This window comes from Rhinopithecus bieti, unplaced genomic scaffold (assembly GCF_001698545.2).
Source record: "Rhinopithecus bieti isolate Rb0 unplaced genomic scaffold, ASM169854v2 scaffold_7681, whole genome shotgun sequence".
NCBI lineage: Eukaryota > Metazoa > Chordata > Mammalia > Primates > Cercopithecidae > Rhinopithecus > Rhinopithecus bieti.
The window spans coordinates 5,486,833-5,502,409 of NW_016806571.1; the positions used below are offsets into that span (position 1 = coordinate 5,486,833).

At 48.0% G+C, this 15,577-nt stretch overlaps 1 long non-coding RNA gene across 2 annotated transcripts; it reads left to right on the forward strand.

Annotated features, from left to right (window-relative positions):
• Positions 1 to 44: 44 nt before the first annotated feature.
• LOC108532741 (uncharacterized) lies at positions 45 to 15,330 on the forward strand. 2 transcript variants are annotated; one of them, XR_001886533.1, is made up of 4 exons: positions 45 to 390; positions 788 to 959; positions 8,673 to 8,831; positions 13,743 to 15,330. It is a non-coding gene; the product is annotated as an uncharacterized LOC108532741 (long non-coding RNA). The 2 variants fall into 2 exon arrangements; XR_001886532.1 differs by lacking the exon at positions 13,743 to 15,330 and adding an exon at positions 9,051 to 9,708.
• Positions 15,331 to 15,577: the final 247 nt, after the last annotated feature.

The window sequence follows — 15,577 nt, forward strand, 5'->3', positions numbered from 1 at the left end:
CCTTTATTTCATCTTCACCCCCTTTCCTCCTACACCCCTCCCGTGTACCCACCCCCCTGCCCTTAGTCCTCCTTCCTCCTCTTCCCCAAGTCCCACTCTCCTTTCCACCTCCGTATAGGCCCTCTTTCTCCTCCGCCCCGCCCCCCTTTATTCTCCCACCTCCCCTGCAGCCTCCTGCCCCTGCCTCCTCACAGCCCCTTACTTACCCTACTGCCTCCCTCCTTGGGCCCCTTCCTCCCCAAAGGCCCCTCTGTTTTCTCCCATTCCAGCCCCTGACCAGGCCCTGCCCCTCTGCTGGGGTCGGGCCCCACACAATAAGCTTCCTGGGAGCCCTCATTGCCTTCCTGGTCAACCCGGCCAAAGGCCCCCCCAGCAGCTGCAGCCCTGGAGGTCAGCCTCGCCCTGGCTTACCGCAGGGGCCCCTCCTCACCGCCCACTTCTGCATCTTCCCCACACATTTGCCTGGTGTCTGAGAAAGGGCCCGCAGGAGGGGCGTTCCTTTCCCAGGGTCTCCCTCAGGAGGGATGAGAGGAAGCAAAATCTTGGTCTGCAAACCGGGTTGGTCCTCCCGACGGCCACATCCGCAAGGATGACCCTCAGAGGGGCTCCCAACTGGCCAGGAGATTCATCCAGCTGGGCGCCCTGCTACACAGCCCCGTCAAGGGCAAACAGCCATGTACTTAAATGATAAGGGGCGGCCCTTACAGAGCGTGTATATGTGCATTATTAGCTCCTTCAAGCCGCACAACTCCGTAAGCTATGCACTTTTATTATCTCCATATTACAGATGACAAAACTGAGACACAAAAGATGAATCAGCTTGGCCGTGTTCACAGAGCCAGAGTGTGGAAAAGCCAGAATCCAGACCCAGACCCTGTCTGCAGCGTCCCGGCTCTTACTCCTCACCAGCCACTGCCTCTCAGCTTAGTGCTCTTCCACCCGGCTCTTCTTTCTTAAAAGTGAGTTTCGTCTTTTTTGTTTGTTTGTTTTTGTTTTTTTTCTGAAAGTAAGCATGAAGCACTTCAGGTGCTTGGAGATTTTCAGTTTTTAAAATTCTGATATTCTTATTTTTACTTCTCTGGGTGTTTCCCCTGCCCGCTGTTGCTCTCCTGAAAACGGTCTCGCTCATTTTTGCCGGTTCCCAGTGCTGTGGGTCCTCATCGCATTCATTCGTGCTCCAGGGCCCTGCCACACACATATGTGCTGCCCTCCTTCCCTCCTGCCTCCTGCCTCTGTGTTGCCCTGGGGCTAACAGCTTATGACTTGCCAAACAGAATCGTAAGGAGAGGTGTGTGGCTGATGTGGCACCACGCAGGCTTGGTTCCCTGGAGGCCGCTTGTTATTGGGATAAGCAGTAAGAAATAGTGGCTGAGATTGTGAGTAGGGGAGTAGAGGCCTCCACAGACTAAAAGAAATGTCAGAATAAAATAATAATATAGCTAATATTCATGAGTACTTACTAAATGCAAAGCTTTGTGCTAAGTATTTTTCAGGAATTATTTCAGTTAAGTGACACAATAACCCTATGACATTGATATCATCAGCATTTGACAGAAAACTCAGGGTCATGTAAGGTTTAGAGCTGAGATTCTGGTGCACTTAACCAGTATGCTCACTGCAAATGAAAAACGGTGTGCTGGTTTCTGTGTTTGTCTCCAGAATGGAAATATCTGTCATTTGTCAAACTATAAAAGTAATGTGTTCATTGTGAAAGATGAAAACAACACAGAAGTATATATAGTAAAATATACAAGTATCTCCCATAAGCCCCCTCGTCATAGATTTTAATACATGTATACATTTTAAGATACCTGATATCATACCATCATATTCTTTAGTGGATATCCTGACATGTCAGGGCACACCTGATGATTATTTCCAGAATTCTAGCAATGGAATTGGTGGGTCAGAAGGTATAAACATTTTGGTTACATGTTGAAATGGAGAAGTTATTGTTTTATTTAAAGCTATCATATACTGTTGCCCAGGCTAGACTGCAGTGGCGTGATCTTGACTCACTGCAAACTCCCCCTCCCGGGTTCAAGCGATTCTCCTGCTTCAGCCTCCCGAGTAGCTGGGATTACAGGCGCGTGCCACCTAATTTTTATATTTTTAATAGAGACGGGATTTCACCATGTTGGCCAGGATGGTCTCGAACTCCTGATCTCAAGTGATCTGCCCACCTTGGCCTCCCAAAGTGCTGGGATTACAGCCGTGAGCCACTGTGCTCGGCCTAATTAGTACAGTCTTAAAGCAATTTGTTAACATGTACCAAGAGACTTTAAAATGTTCACACCTTTTACCCCATAGCAATTCCATTTATGGAAGTCTGTCTATCCCAGGGAAATAAATAAATGAAAACAGCAATATTTAGCATTATGATAGCCATATTTGGGGCATTGCTTAAGTGTCCTCCAATAAGGAAATGGTTAAGTAAGTCATGAAAAAAATTAAGAACATTTCCTTGCTGGAATATTATATAGTGATTATAATTATGGTTATGAACTGCAAAAATGTGGTGGAAGTTCTTAGAACGTAAAGTCAAATTTAAAAAGTAATATACAAAATTGTATATATTCTATGATTACAGCTGTGTGAACAGAAATTGTAAAGAAATAGTAGCAAAATGATATCAATGGTTATGCTAGTGTATTGAGATTTATGTGGTTTTTCTTTTTCTTTTTTTTTTTTTTCTGAGACAGAGTCTCTCTCTGTCACCCAGGCTGGAGTGCATTGGTGCAATATTGGCTCACTACAACCTCTGCCTCCTGGGTTCAAAAGATTCAACTGCCTCAGCCTCCTGAGTAGCTTGGACTACAGGTGCTACTGTAGTCCAATAGCACGCCCAGCTAATTTTGTANAGTGGTGCGATCTCGGCTCACTGCAACCTCCACCTCCCGGGTTCAAGTGATTCTCTTGCCTCAGCCTCCCAAGTAGCTGGGATTATAGGCGCCTGCCACCACCCCCAGCTAATTTTTTATATTTTTAGTAGAGAGGGGATTTCACCATATTGGCCAGGCTGGTCTCAAACTCCTGACTTTGTGATCCACCCACCTTGGCCTCTCAAAGTGCTGGGATTACAGGTGTGAGCCACCACGCCTGGCCTCTAATGTGGTTTATTTTTGTAGTAAAAATCATATTTACTTAAGAACTAGAAAATAGATGGAAATTATCAGAAGACTCTGCTTCCTTTATTCCTCTCTGGATTTGAGTTTCTACTCCTATGGAATGAAGCACTGAGCCTGGAATTAGATGACTTCTAAGTTATCCCAGTTTTGATATTGTGTATTTTCTTATATAATCAGGTGGCTCTGCTGCTGATTCAAAGCCAAAATTCAGTCTTCACATTGAAAACAGATCAGACCAGAACCTGTTCTGTGACCATTAGCTTAGGCGATTCCTACATATGTCAAAGTATCCACATTAATTGGAAGAAAAAGGAAATAATGTTGTTTGAATCTGTGTAGCTGCACTTTTAGGCTTGGTGTTCCCACTGGGAAGTAGAGGCTACCAGGCTTGGGAGTCCTGGGACCAGATGTTTAGAACAGTGACTTTTTGACCCATCCCACTTTGAGGGGCTGTGTTCCTCATTCCCTGCTCTATCAGCCCGGATACTGATGGTGTGTGAGGCTCTCACACGGCCGTGCCTCGCTCCCTCTACAGTGACAAGGCATGTTTGGAGACTTTCCTCTGCTGGGTGGAGAGCTCTTTGAAGGCAAGGACTGGGTTTTTGTTTCAGTAACTGAACAGTGAATGAATGAATGAGTGTGAGCATGAAGAAAGCCTGTTACATGGGAGACTCAGTAGGATTTCACTGAACCTGTGAAGTAAGTAAGGCTAGCAGTCAGAAGCATGTTGTGAGGTCACTGGTCTGTAGGGGGGTATGTGTGTGTATGTGTGTGGGTGTGTGTGTTTGCAGGGAAGGGGCAAGGCTGGAAGAATGCCTCTGTGCTGGCACAGCCTTCGTCAGAGCCCTGAAAGGGGCTGAGTGGGCTCTGACTCAGCTCTATGACTCATTCACTGTATTGCTGTCTCCATCCTCTGGGCACATCCTCTGGACCATTTCAGCTCAGCCTCAAGTGGAGGAGGTGAGATTTGGGCCGGCACCTCCGGATGACTCACCTGGCTAAGCTGGAAGGAAGGGGCTGAAGCCCCACCATCCTGCACCCCCTCGTAACCACCCCTGTCTCCCTAGGGTTCTCATGCAGACACAGACCTCACAAGTAGGTTATAGCTGCTCCAGTAATGAATGACGCTCTCCATCCCAACCCAAAGCATTACCCACCAATCACGCTTCCTGGCTCAAATGCCACAGTTTCCCCAGTCTCCTCACATGGTTGTCCCCTGTGCTTCTTGTGGACCTCTGAGGTCAGCTGATAAGGAAGCTTACAAGGCTCTCCCAGACCATTGGTCATTTTATTCTTCTTCATCTCTTACAAACCTTTTTCAGTTTACAAAATAGTTTTACATCCCCTTTCTCATTTGATTCTCTCCCAAACACTAGGAAGCCTGGGAGGAAGGCGAATATCCCCATTCTTCAGGGATGGACGTGGAAGCTCCAGTAATCCTTTCACTAGTAAAGGAAAGGAAGTGAAGGGCATTGAGGGGCCAAGGAATGCTGGGAAGGGCAGGCTGGGCAGGGACAGTGGGACAGTGGCCTGGAGGCATTTAGTGGGACAGTGGGCTGGAGAAGAACGACAGTGCTGGCCAGTTGATGACATGACAAGAAATATGTCTGTATGAGAGAGAAGACAGACAAGGTGTTTTGACTTTATCCCAAGACCAAGAGGAAGCCATGGAAGGGTCTTATGCAGAGGAGCGTCACGGTCAGATTGGATTTTAGAAACTCACCCTGGGTATGATGTGGGCAGGGAACTGGGGCAGGGCAAGCTGGGGGCCGCCTCCATTATTCAGAGAAGAACTGGCAAAGTCCGCCTGTGGGCAGCGGCAGAGGGGGCGGGACGGGGACAGAAAGGCTCCCAGGAGGATGTCCAGTAGGCACATGAAAATAGGGGTCTGAGGCTCTTTCCCCTGAAGAAGTGGTGTATATTTATTCTACTGTAAAGGGGGCCGGAGTGCTAAGTGGGTTGCCATCCACTTATAGATGTGACTGGAGCCAGGCAGTGGGTGAGATGACTCCGGGAAAAGGGAGGGTCACCAGGGACGCCAACCCTTAAGAGCTAAGCAAAGGCAAGTGCAGGCCCTGCCACAACACCCCACGCAGGGGAAGGACATTTGTAATGTGAACGCACTTCGCCACCATGACCTCCTTTGATATGGACAAGGCCCTGTGAAGGTGATAGGTGACTCACCTCACAGAGACTCAAGGGTGAAATCTAAGGGGACTGCTGTGTTCCCTTTCCTCTTTCCACCCATGCTGGGCTGCTGGGGTCACCATCTGGCAGGCAGCAGGAAGCATCCTCTTGCAAGAGTGTCCAGAACCTCCCATGGGGTGCAGCTGCGGGCTGTGGGAAGGGGCTGGGCCCCCCGAGCCCTTTTGACCCTGGAGGGTCTGGAGGGTTTCCAGATAAAATATGGCATGCCCAGTTAAATGTGAATTTCAGATAAATTACAAATAATGTTTGGTATAAGTATATCTCAAATATTCCATGGGACATACTTATATTTTAAAAGTACTTGATGCTTATCTGAAATTCACATCTAAGTGGCACATCTGTCTTGTATTTTTATTCGCTGAATTTGGCAACCCACAAGGGGTGCCTCACTACTCCTGCACGCCAGGGCCTTGGGGATTTTCCTTTGTCTGAGACCACAGTGAGAAGCAGCCTCTGCACCCCACATTTGCCCTGGGTCCTCACGTGGGCTCAGGGTTGTGTGGAGAGACAAGCTCTGTCCCTGATGGCCTTTCAGCTTCTGTCTCAGCCCAGCAGGCATCTAACCCGAGTTTCTATGGCCTTCCACATGCCAATGGCTCCCCGCCTGGATAGATGAATAGCTACTGCCTCTGATCACGAGACCTAAGAATGGAGGGGACCAGGGCTCCCCATCTCTAGCCAGCAGGATCTGCCAGAGTGTCACATCCAGGTCCTTTAGATAGCCCAGGAGCCTGCAGCCTTCAGTCAGCGAGAGCTTACACAGAGCAGCCTGGGCTAAGGCGTAGGGAGGAAAAGGCCCCTGCTCTGCCTTGGGTCTGGGCAATGAAGGTGTGGATATTTGTTGTTCACTGGCCTACTGTGAGGAAACAGCAGCCCCACAGCTTTGCAGAGCCTGACAAAGGCAAGGAACTGTCACATGTCTGCCCTAATTTGTAGTTTTTTCTTGTTGCTGTTGTTTTGAGAAGGAGTCTCACTCACTCTGTCGCCCAGGTTGGAGTGCAGTGGTGTGATCTCGGCTCACTGCAACCTCCACCTCCTGGGTTCAAGTGATTCTCCTGCCTCAGCCTCCCAAATAGCTGGCATTACAGGTGTGCACCACCGTACCCCACTAATTTTTCTATTTTTAGTAGAGATAGGGCTTCGCCAAGCTGGCATTACAGGAGTGCACCACCGTACCCCACTAATTTTTCTATTTTTAGTAGATATAGGGCTTCGCCATGTTGGCCAGGCTGGTCTTGAACTCCTGGCCTCAAGTGATCTACCCGCCTCAGCCTCTCAAAGTGCTGGGATTATAGGCCTGAATCACCGTGTGCAGCTAATTTTTGTATTTTTATTTTATTTATATTATTATTATTTTGGAGATGGAGTCTCCCTCTGTTGCCCAGACTGGAGTGCAGTGGCATGATCTTAGCCCCCTTCAACCTCTGCATCCCAGGTTCCAGTGATTCTCCTGCCTCAGCCCAAGTAACTGGGAATACAGGCATCCACCACCACGCCTGACTAATTTTTGTATTTTGGTAGAGACAAGGTTTCACCATGTTGACCAGTCGGGTCTTGAACTCCTGACCTCAAGTGATCTGCCTGCCTCTGCCTCCCAAAGTGCTGAGATTACAGGTGTGAGCCACCATGCCCGGCCATCAGCCCTCATTTAATCCTCACCATATTGTTGTCAGGTGAACAGGGATGGCATTTTCAGCTGTTTCCTAACCCCTTTATGATGAGTGAACTGAGGCTGAGAGAGGTGAAGCTTTGCTTGTAGTCACATATCCTAACCCAGGTGAATGTTGAGGCTTCAACCCTAGCTCAGAGAAAGGTGATAAAGGATGCTGAACTCCGAGCCCAAGAGTTGTGCTCTGGATGAAGTTCCTCCACTCCCACAGTAGGGGGCGAGCCTGAAGCCTTGGTTGAAGAACCTGGATGAAAAGTCCACATTCTTGCCCTGGCCACAGGCAAAAGACAAGGCTGGTAGCTCTCACTGTGGTGCTGGGAGAGCGTCCTCACTCTATCCTGGCCCACACTTGGAGTGGGCTGTGGAGTACTAGTGAGGACCTGCTGGGGCAGCAGGTCAGGGCGCTGCACATACTCTGGGTTGAGAGGAAACCTGCAATAACCTAGAAGAAGGCTCCAGAAGCTCAGGGACCTCTCAGTTCCCCGGAGGGAACCAAGGGTTTAGTGCTGGGCACAGAGTGGGTCAGCCACAGCAGAGTTTCTGTGAATGTTAAGCCAGACTTTGGAGAAGGGAGACACAGAGGTGGGTGTGACAGATTGCAGATGTAAAGAGTTCTATGTGTTTATTCCACAAATAATTTTCTGAGCAATCTGCTGTGTGCCGGACACCGTTGTAGACATCGGGGATACAGCAGTGAATAAAGCAAATATGCGTGTACAGGGGTCTCATAGACAACTCGCTTGTGAGTCAGCTCACATGTGAGTTGATTCTTTTGACCCCAGCCAATGTAATGCAAAATTCAGCTCCCTTAGCAGCTTCCAGAAAACGTTTTTTTCCTGCCAAACATGGCGGGGCAGAGGGTTCTACTGAAGATTTACTAGGTCATAATGAGAGGCTGCAGTTGATCCTCTTGTGCCATGCCCTCTGTGAATTTCAGGGTACATGACCCTTCTCCCAGCTCTCCTGGCCGTGCAGCCATGCTGGGGGCTCGCCGCCCTCCCTCCACCTCCTGCACCCAGGCTCCCTGCCTGGCTAGCCTTTCTCCAGCAGTTTTCTCACAGACATTTGGTCTTGGGAGGGGAGGCTTTTGTCCCATTCCTCTCTCACTGTTTGGCCCCGAAGGACACAGCCTCTTTTCCCCAGGGCCCCTCCTTTCTGAAATGGGGATGTTGTCCCTATCCCATTCCTTCTTCTTAGAATCATTCCAGGGTGAGATGAGCTCATATGTGAGAAGGGTTACACTCAGAACTCTCTAGCACGTTGGGTCGTGGCAACTGGAGACAGCATCTTGCTCTGAACCAGGCCCCAGCGTCCTGCAAGTGGGGGGCCTGGTGTCATTATGGGAGTAAATATTGAACTGCTCTCCTTTTATTTTGGATTGGGTATAATTTAGCACCCTGTTCTCACTCTTTTATTAATAAAATAAAACAATAAACACATACCATCGAAAGAACACTGACAGCCTGTGTTTATGTGTTTATGTTGTGTCTGTCTGAGAAGCTGCAACTGCTATGTTGATTTTTAACAAAATGAGTTTTCCCTCAGTGCTGGGGGGTATGATAATTCAAAACAAAAAGGGAGGGCAGATTCTTCCACTGTGTCTTTTAGATTTTGCTTTTTTTGCTCTTTTCCTTTTTCTTTCTTTTTTTCTTTTTCTGTTGAAACAGAGACATTGGCCTAAGGCCGAGGCACAGAAACTGAGAGTGCATGTGTTCACTCTGGAAAGATTCCACAGGAGAATCAGGCCCATGCCCCTCCCGTCGTCTCCTGTCCCCACGGGCTTTCTTTTCTGCTCTCCTCTGCCCTCTCTGAAAAGGACCCCACAGGTAATCTGAACCCCCTGAATATGGTGCCTGGGGAGAGGAATGTGGGCATGAGGAAAGTAAGGAACGGGGAGGAGAGGAGAATTAGAACAATAAGAAAGAATAATCAGCATAAACGTTGTGATCTCAGGGCCAGGAATGAGAGAAACAACGGTCATTTATACATTTTAATCATGAGTTCAGTCTTTTGGCTGAAAGTAACAGAAACAAAATTCTAATTAGCTTGAGCCCCAAAGGCGAAGGTGTTGGCTTACATAAACTACTGTGGAGATGGGGATACAACAACTGGCTTCAAAAAGTGAACATCCTTGGGACTTCCCCTCGCCTCTGGATGTTGGTTTATCCACCAGCTCTCAAGGCTGCGAGGCTCTGCACCCATCCTCACAGCCTTACGGCCAGAGAGGAAAGCACTCTTCCATACCAGCTCCGGCTAGAGGACAGCAAACAGCAGCATACCAGTGTGCAGTCGTCACAGTTCAAAAATGTTACACTTGGTTCTTCTCCAGGACTGACGAAGGAATGGAAAATGGAGACCCTAATGCTGTGATACACTATTGCAGGGAACATAAATTGTCCCAGTCCCTTTGGAGGGAAATTTGGTAATATCTATTATAATTTGAAATGTGGTTACCATGGATCTCATGATGCCATGTCTCAAAATCCAGACCAGTAACTCTCATATATATGCACAAGGAAACATAGGGCAGGGTATTATTTGAAGAAATATTTGTCATGCAAAATTAGGAACAACCTAAGTGTCCATCTTTAAACCATAGTATATTTTATACTCTGAAAATCTGGAAACTATTAAAAAGAATGAAGTATGTACTGACATAAACCCCTAAGACATCTTGGTAAATGAAAAATGTAATTTGTAGTATATAGGTACATTACAGTATCACTCAAGCATAAAGTAAAACCAAAACAAAACCTTGAAGTAATAATATATATTTATATATGCTTATAACATATTTCTAAATGTATGAAAATGCATAGAAAGACTGGGAATCTCAGCACTTTGGGAGGCCAAGGTGGGTGGATCATGAGATCAGGAGTTCAAGACCAGCCTGGCCAAGATGGTGAAACCCCGTCTCTACTAAAAATACAAAAATTAGTCGGGTGTGGTGGTAGGCATGTCTGTAATCTCAGCTATTCAGGAGGCTGAGGCAGGAGAATTGCTTGAACCAGGACCTGGCAGGTGGAGGTTGCAGTGAGCCGAGATCACGCCACTGCACTCCAGCGTGGGCAACAGAGCAAGACTCTGTCTCAAAAAAAAAAAAAAAAAAAAAAAAAAAAAAAAGCATAGAAAAAGGTCTAGATTCACTAAATTACCTTAGTTGTCTCTGGTGAAGCTAAGATTAGGTGTTGAGATTTAGGGAGACGATCAGGTTTGAACTTTTTCAATGATAACATATTCGTGTATAATTTATGTATTTAAAATTAATTTCAGGCCGGGCGTGGTGGCTCAAGCCTGTAATCCCAGCACTTTGGGAGGCCGAGACGGGCGGATCACGAGCTCAGGAGATCGAGACCATCCTGGCTAACACGGTGAAACCCTGTCTCTACTAAAAGAATACAAAAAACTAGCCAGGTGAGGTGGCGGGAGTCTGTAGTCCCAGCTACTCGGGAGGCTGAGGCAGGAGAATGGCTTGAACCCCGGGGGACGGAGCTTGCAGTGAGCTGAGATCCGGTCACTGCACTCCAGCCCGGGCGACAGAGCGAGACTCTGTCTCAAAAAAAAAAAAAAAAAAAAAAAAATTAATTTTAAAATTTTAAAGGAAAAAGCTATGGAAGCATTCTGATTTGTTCAACCCACATCATGTGACTCTTCCTAGACCAATCACTGAGGTCAGCAGGCTCCTAGGGTTCGGTGACTGGCCCAACCTGGGTTCCATGTTTATTCCTGTGAACACTGCAGCAATACACAATAATTGGCAGCTCCTTCCATAATTACAGCTGAATTGGTGAAGGAGAAGTTCCCCCCAAAGAAGGGAGGTGCTGTTCTGGGCAGACAAAACAGTAAGTCTCCTCGATAGTGAAAATGTTTGGGCCTTATCATCTTCATGGGTTTAAGTATGTGTCATCCAAGGCTGAAGTATTTCCTTCAATACAGTTCTATTACAGTATATAGGATAAAAATTTGTTCTGTGCCAGGCGCGATGGCTCATGCTTGTAATCCCAGCACTTTGGGAGGCTGAGGTGGGTGGATCACTTAAGGCCAGGAGTTCGAGACCAGCCTAACCAACATGGTGAACCTCATCTCTACTAAAAAATACAAAAAAATTAGCTGTGTGTGGTGAAGCATGGCTATAATCCCAGTTACTTGGGTGGCTGAGGCACGAAAATCACTTGAACCCAGGAGGTAGAGGTTGCAGTGTGCTGAGATTGCACCACTTACTCCAGCCTAGGTGACAGAGTGAGACTGTATCTCAAAGAAAAAAAAAAAAAAAAGAAGAAGAATTTGTTCTGCTCATTGCCATATCCCTAGAACCTGGGTATATAGTAGATGTTCAATGTAACAGACACTGGTCAAATGGCAACAGCACTACTATAGCCTATGATATTTTTTTGAGTTGGAATCTTGCTCTGTCACCCAGGCTGGAGTGCAATGGTGCACTCTCAGCTAACTGCCACCTTTGCCTCCTGTGTTCAGGTGATTCTCCTGCCTCAGCCTCCTGAGTAGCTGGGATTTCAGGTATGCGCCACCATGCCCGGGTAATTTTTGTATTTTTAGTAGAGATAGAGTTTTGCCATGTTGGCCAGGATGGTCTGGAACTCCTGACCTTAGGTCTCTGTCTGCCTCGGCCTCCCAAAGTGCTAGGACTACAGGCGTGAGCCACGGCACCTGGCTGCCTATTATTATTTTAATACTTATTCTGGAAACAAAGAGAACTATGACTCCTCCCTTAATGCTCTCAGCAGGGACAGAGGGGAGAAAGGAAGAGGAAGTCAGACTGACAGCTCTATATTCCTCCCAAGGCCAATGTTCAAGTCAGGTCAGGGAGCGGCCATGACGCATGCCTGGGACAGCTTGACAATGATCTGGCTGTGGCATGGGGTTGGGCAGGAAGAGTTGGCCCCGCCACTCTTGATTAAGTGAGGCTTCCTTCTGTGGTGTTATAGCCTCACAGGTTGCTGTGGGAGATGGGGCCATGACGGAAGAGAAGGTGGTAAAAAGTGCGGTTGCCTCAGGTGGGTGACCCTTGGGTGGGTGTCCTAACTCATCTGAATCCTTTCCTCTCTGCAAAGTGAGAACGTTATTACTATTATTATTATCATTATTATTATTTTGAGATGGAGTCTTGCTCTGTTGCCCAGGCTAGAGTGCAATGGTGCCATCTCAGCTCACTGCGGCCTCTGCCTCCTGGATTCAAGCGATTCTCCTGCCTCAGCCTCCTGAGTAGCTGGGAGGCATATGCCACCATGCCTGGCTAAATTTTGTATATTTAGTAGAGATGGGGTTTCGCCATGTTGTCCAGGCTGTTCTCGAACTCCTGAACTCAGGTGATCTGCCTGCGGCCTCCTAAAATGGAGGATATTATTTTTTTAAAAATCTATCCCCTATCCAGTAGTGACCATGTCTCTCTACTATCCATTATGTCATTGATGTGGAAGCATCAGTCGAAACCTGGAGAGAGCTAACTTTTCTAGAGGAGCCCACCGTAGAGAAGGAAGAGCAGAATCCCAAGGCCTGAGCACTGGGGGTTCCCACAGCAGGGAAGGAAGGGCTTGTAAAGGGCACAGTAAAGGAAGAAGGGGTGACCTGAGGGGAAGAACAATGGGGAACTTGAGGCCAGAAAGGCCAAGGATGCGGAGGGTTCCAGGAAGGGGGCACTGGCAGTGTTAACACTACTGCTATTGGATGGAGGCCTCTGGGGCTCTGGAAAGAGAATGGTTCCAGAAAACAGATGAGGCTGGAAGCCAGACTGAAAAGTGCAAAGGGGGAAACAGCTTCCAGTTCTCCCTTGAGAAATGAGAGGAGGCATTTCCCCCATGCTTGACTTCCCTGACTAGTTATCTAGCCTGCTGAGCTGAGGCCTGGGGAGACTAATTGGGAATCCCTACCGTCTCTCATCTGCCTCCCCTGTACTGGCCTCTGCCTGGGGGAAAGCTGGTCTGCGCCAGTTCTCCAGGCAAAGCGGGCTCAGTCAGGAACTCCAGGCCTGGCCCCAGCCCTTGCCAATCGTCTCCAAGAGAGTGGATTCTGCTGGGTCGTGTACCCACCCCATCCCCCTACTCCTTCCAATGGGCTGAGGTCCTACCTCAAAGGGCATGAGCAGCCGAAACCATTTTTCCCAAGCTTGGCCTTCGCAGGGAACTACATGAGCTTCTTTTAGCCAGGCCTGTACCTGTCCGGGGGCCTCTGGGTCTTGGACCATGCAGTTATCCTCCCTGGGGGGCCTCCCCTGCCACACAGATGCCCTCAGCCCCTGTGCCTCCTCTGCTATGGAGTTCTCAGAATCCCTCTCATCTGAGCACATTTCCTTTATAACAGAAGGGGAGAAACAGAATGGTCTTAATATAGCGCAAACATCAAAACATTATGTTTGTGTATATGTATTTCTACATGTTTTATATTTTGGGGTTGAGACTACTATAGATATACAATTTGTGTGTGTCTGTGTGTGTGTATCCTAATCATCAAATCACAAGCATTTTCCCAGATCATAAAAAAACTGGTGAAGGCATTTTAAGGACAAGAGAGACCAGTGTAGAAACCAGTGCATATTTGTAGGCCAACAGAAGGTATGAGTGGACAGGAAAAGCTCAAAGGTACTAGAGGGTGACAGAGTTCAGCCAAAAGTCCAAGTGGGGGCAGCGCCCAAATGAAGGGTATAGGGGGCAGTTAGGGCTGTAGGTATCCTTGGCAGGCAGACAGGCTGACTCTTGCTTTTACTTTCACTTCCATACCAGTTCCAGTGACCCCTGGAGACCAGGCTACATTCTTCAAGTTTGATGGATTTTCTGGTTGGAGAAGCTTGAGAATTTTAATTGCTGCAAACAAACTAATTTCGTTGCTGAACCTGGGGCTGGGTTTGGCTTGGCCGAGTCTTCCATAAGGAACAAAGGGGAATGAGAGGTGTGCATACCTGGTAGTGACTAGAAACCCAAGCCAGACAGACCCTGGACTGAGCAGATTCAGGATACATTCTCAGACACCTCTCCTGTTCTCCCGCAACCCTGACCCCTTACTAGCCCTCTCGCTGGCCCACTTTACTCCCACAGCTGAGACCCTGAGCCAATATCCATCTCCGCCCTTTGCTGTGCTCATGACCCAGCATTTGATGAGTGTCATTCATTCATTCATTCAACAAACATTGAGCCTCTACAGTGTGCCAGATACTATGCCTTGCTGGTGTTAAAGGGATATCCTTGGCTTTGAGAAACTTCCATCTGCCCAGCATCCAGCTCAAGGGAGCCCAGAGACCACCTAAACTTTTGTCTGGGTAATAGATCCCTCTGTGAACTGATGACAGCTTTGCACACCTCTGCAGAAAAATATACACATGCACAGTTGTATATCTGCGTACACTTGAGGGGTGGCAGCAATCCCCTGAAGCCCATTGATGATTTAAGGATCTATGTACCCCAAGTTACAAACACTTGATTTCATTTAACCCTCTCATATTACAGATAAGGAAACTCAGGCCTACAGAGGGAAATGACTTGTCAAAGGTCATGCTGTGGGTGAGGGGCTGAGCTAGTCCTAGAAGCCAGGACCCCTGGCTCCCCAGACACTGCTCCACCAGGCCTCCCTGCACCCTTGTCATCTGGGAAAACCTGGCGAGGGAGCTTGTGTGCCTGGGGCCAGTTTCCTTTTCAGCTGCCAAACCTAGGGCTGCCAAGCCTAGTCCCTTCTCTACCACCCCCTGGCTTCTCTGGGACAGGGGCCAGTGGTCAGGAGCTTTCTGGACACTTGCTCTGACTCTGACCATCCCAACCAGTTCCCCTAAGACATCAAGGGAAATGTTCTAGAGGAAACAGGATGTGTTTTCCTGCAAAATCATTTGTCTCATAAGATGATTTGCATACTGGTGGGGACACAAATGTCATTCCTGCCCATTTCCTCCCTAGAGAAAAGGGTTTCCATCACAGCTTTCTCCTCAAGAGAGAAGGCCGCTGTATGTGCCCGGTCCCAGCCCTGGGGATGCCTTCCTGACAGTGGGGAGGAGGGACGAGATGTTAGTTAGGGTCTCCCCAGAAGTGGTTGGTAAGGAAGCTCCTTTCTTGACCCCTCCCCACGTCTCAGGGTTTGGCTGGAAGCTCCCCAGCTCCAGCTCTGACAACCTGCTCCTGCAAACAGGGCTCTAGGTAAACCTTGCTCGTAGACATCCTTGGGGTTAAATTACAGAAGATTCAGCTGCTAGAAGAGAGAGTTGAGGTGATGGTAGAGGACAACAACAAACACTTAGTGCTTACTGTGTGCCAGACATTGCTGTAAGCATGTTACATGCACTGTAAATTAATTTAATCTTTACAGCAACCCAGAGATTGGTTCTATTTTTTTTCCCATCATTTGCAGGAGGAATCAAGGTTCAGAGAGGTTAAGTAACTTGCCCAAGGTCACACAGCTGGTAGTTGCACAGACAAGGGTTTGAACTCAGCCGATCTAGCTCCAACGTCTGGGAATCTAAATACTGTGTTATGAGAGGAAGCACTGGAAGGTTGGCGATCTGTTCTAATCCTTGAAGACTGCTCAGTACTCAGAAACATTGGCATGCCATTGAAGGCCCCTTAGGATCTGGTCC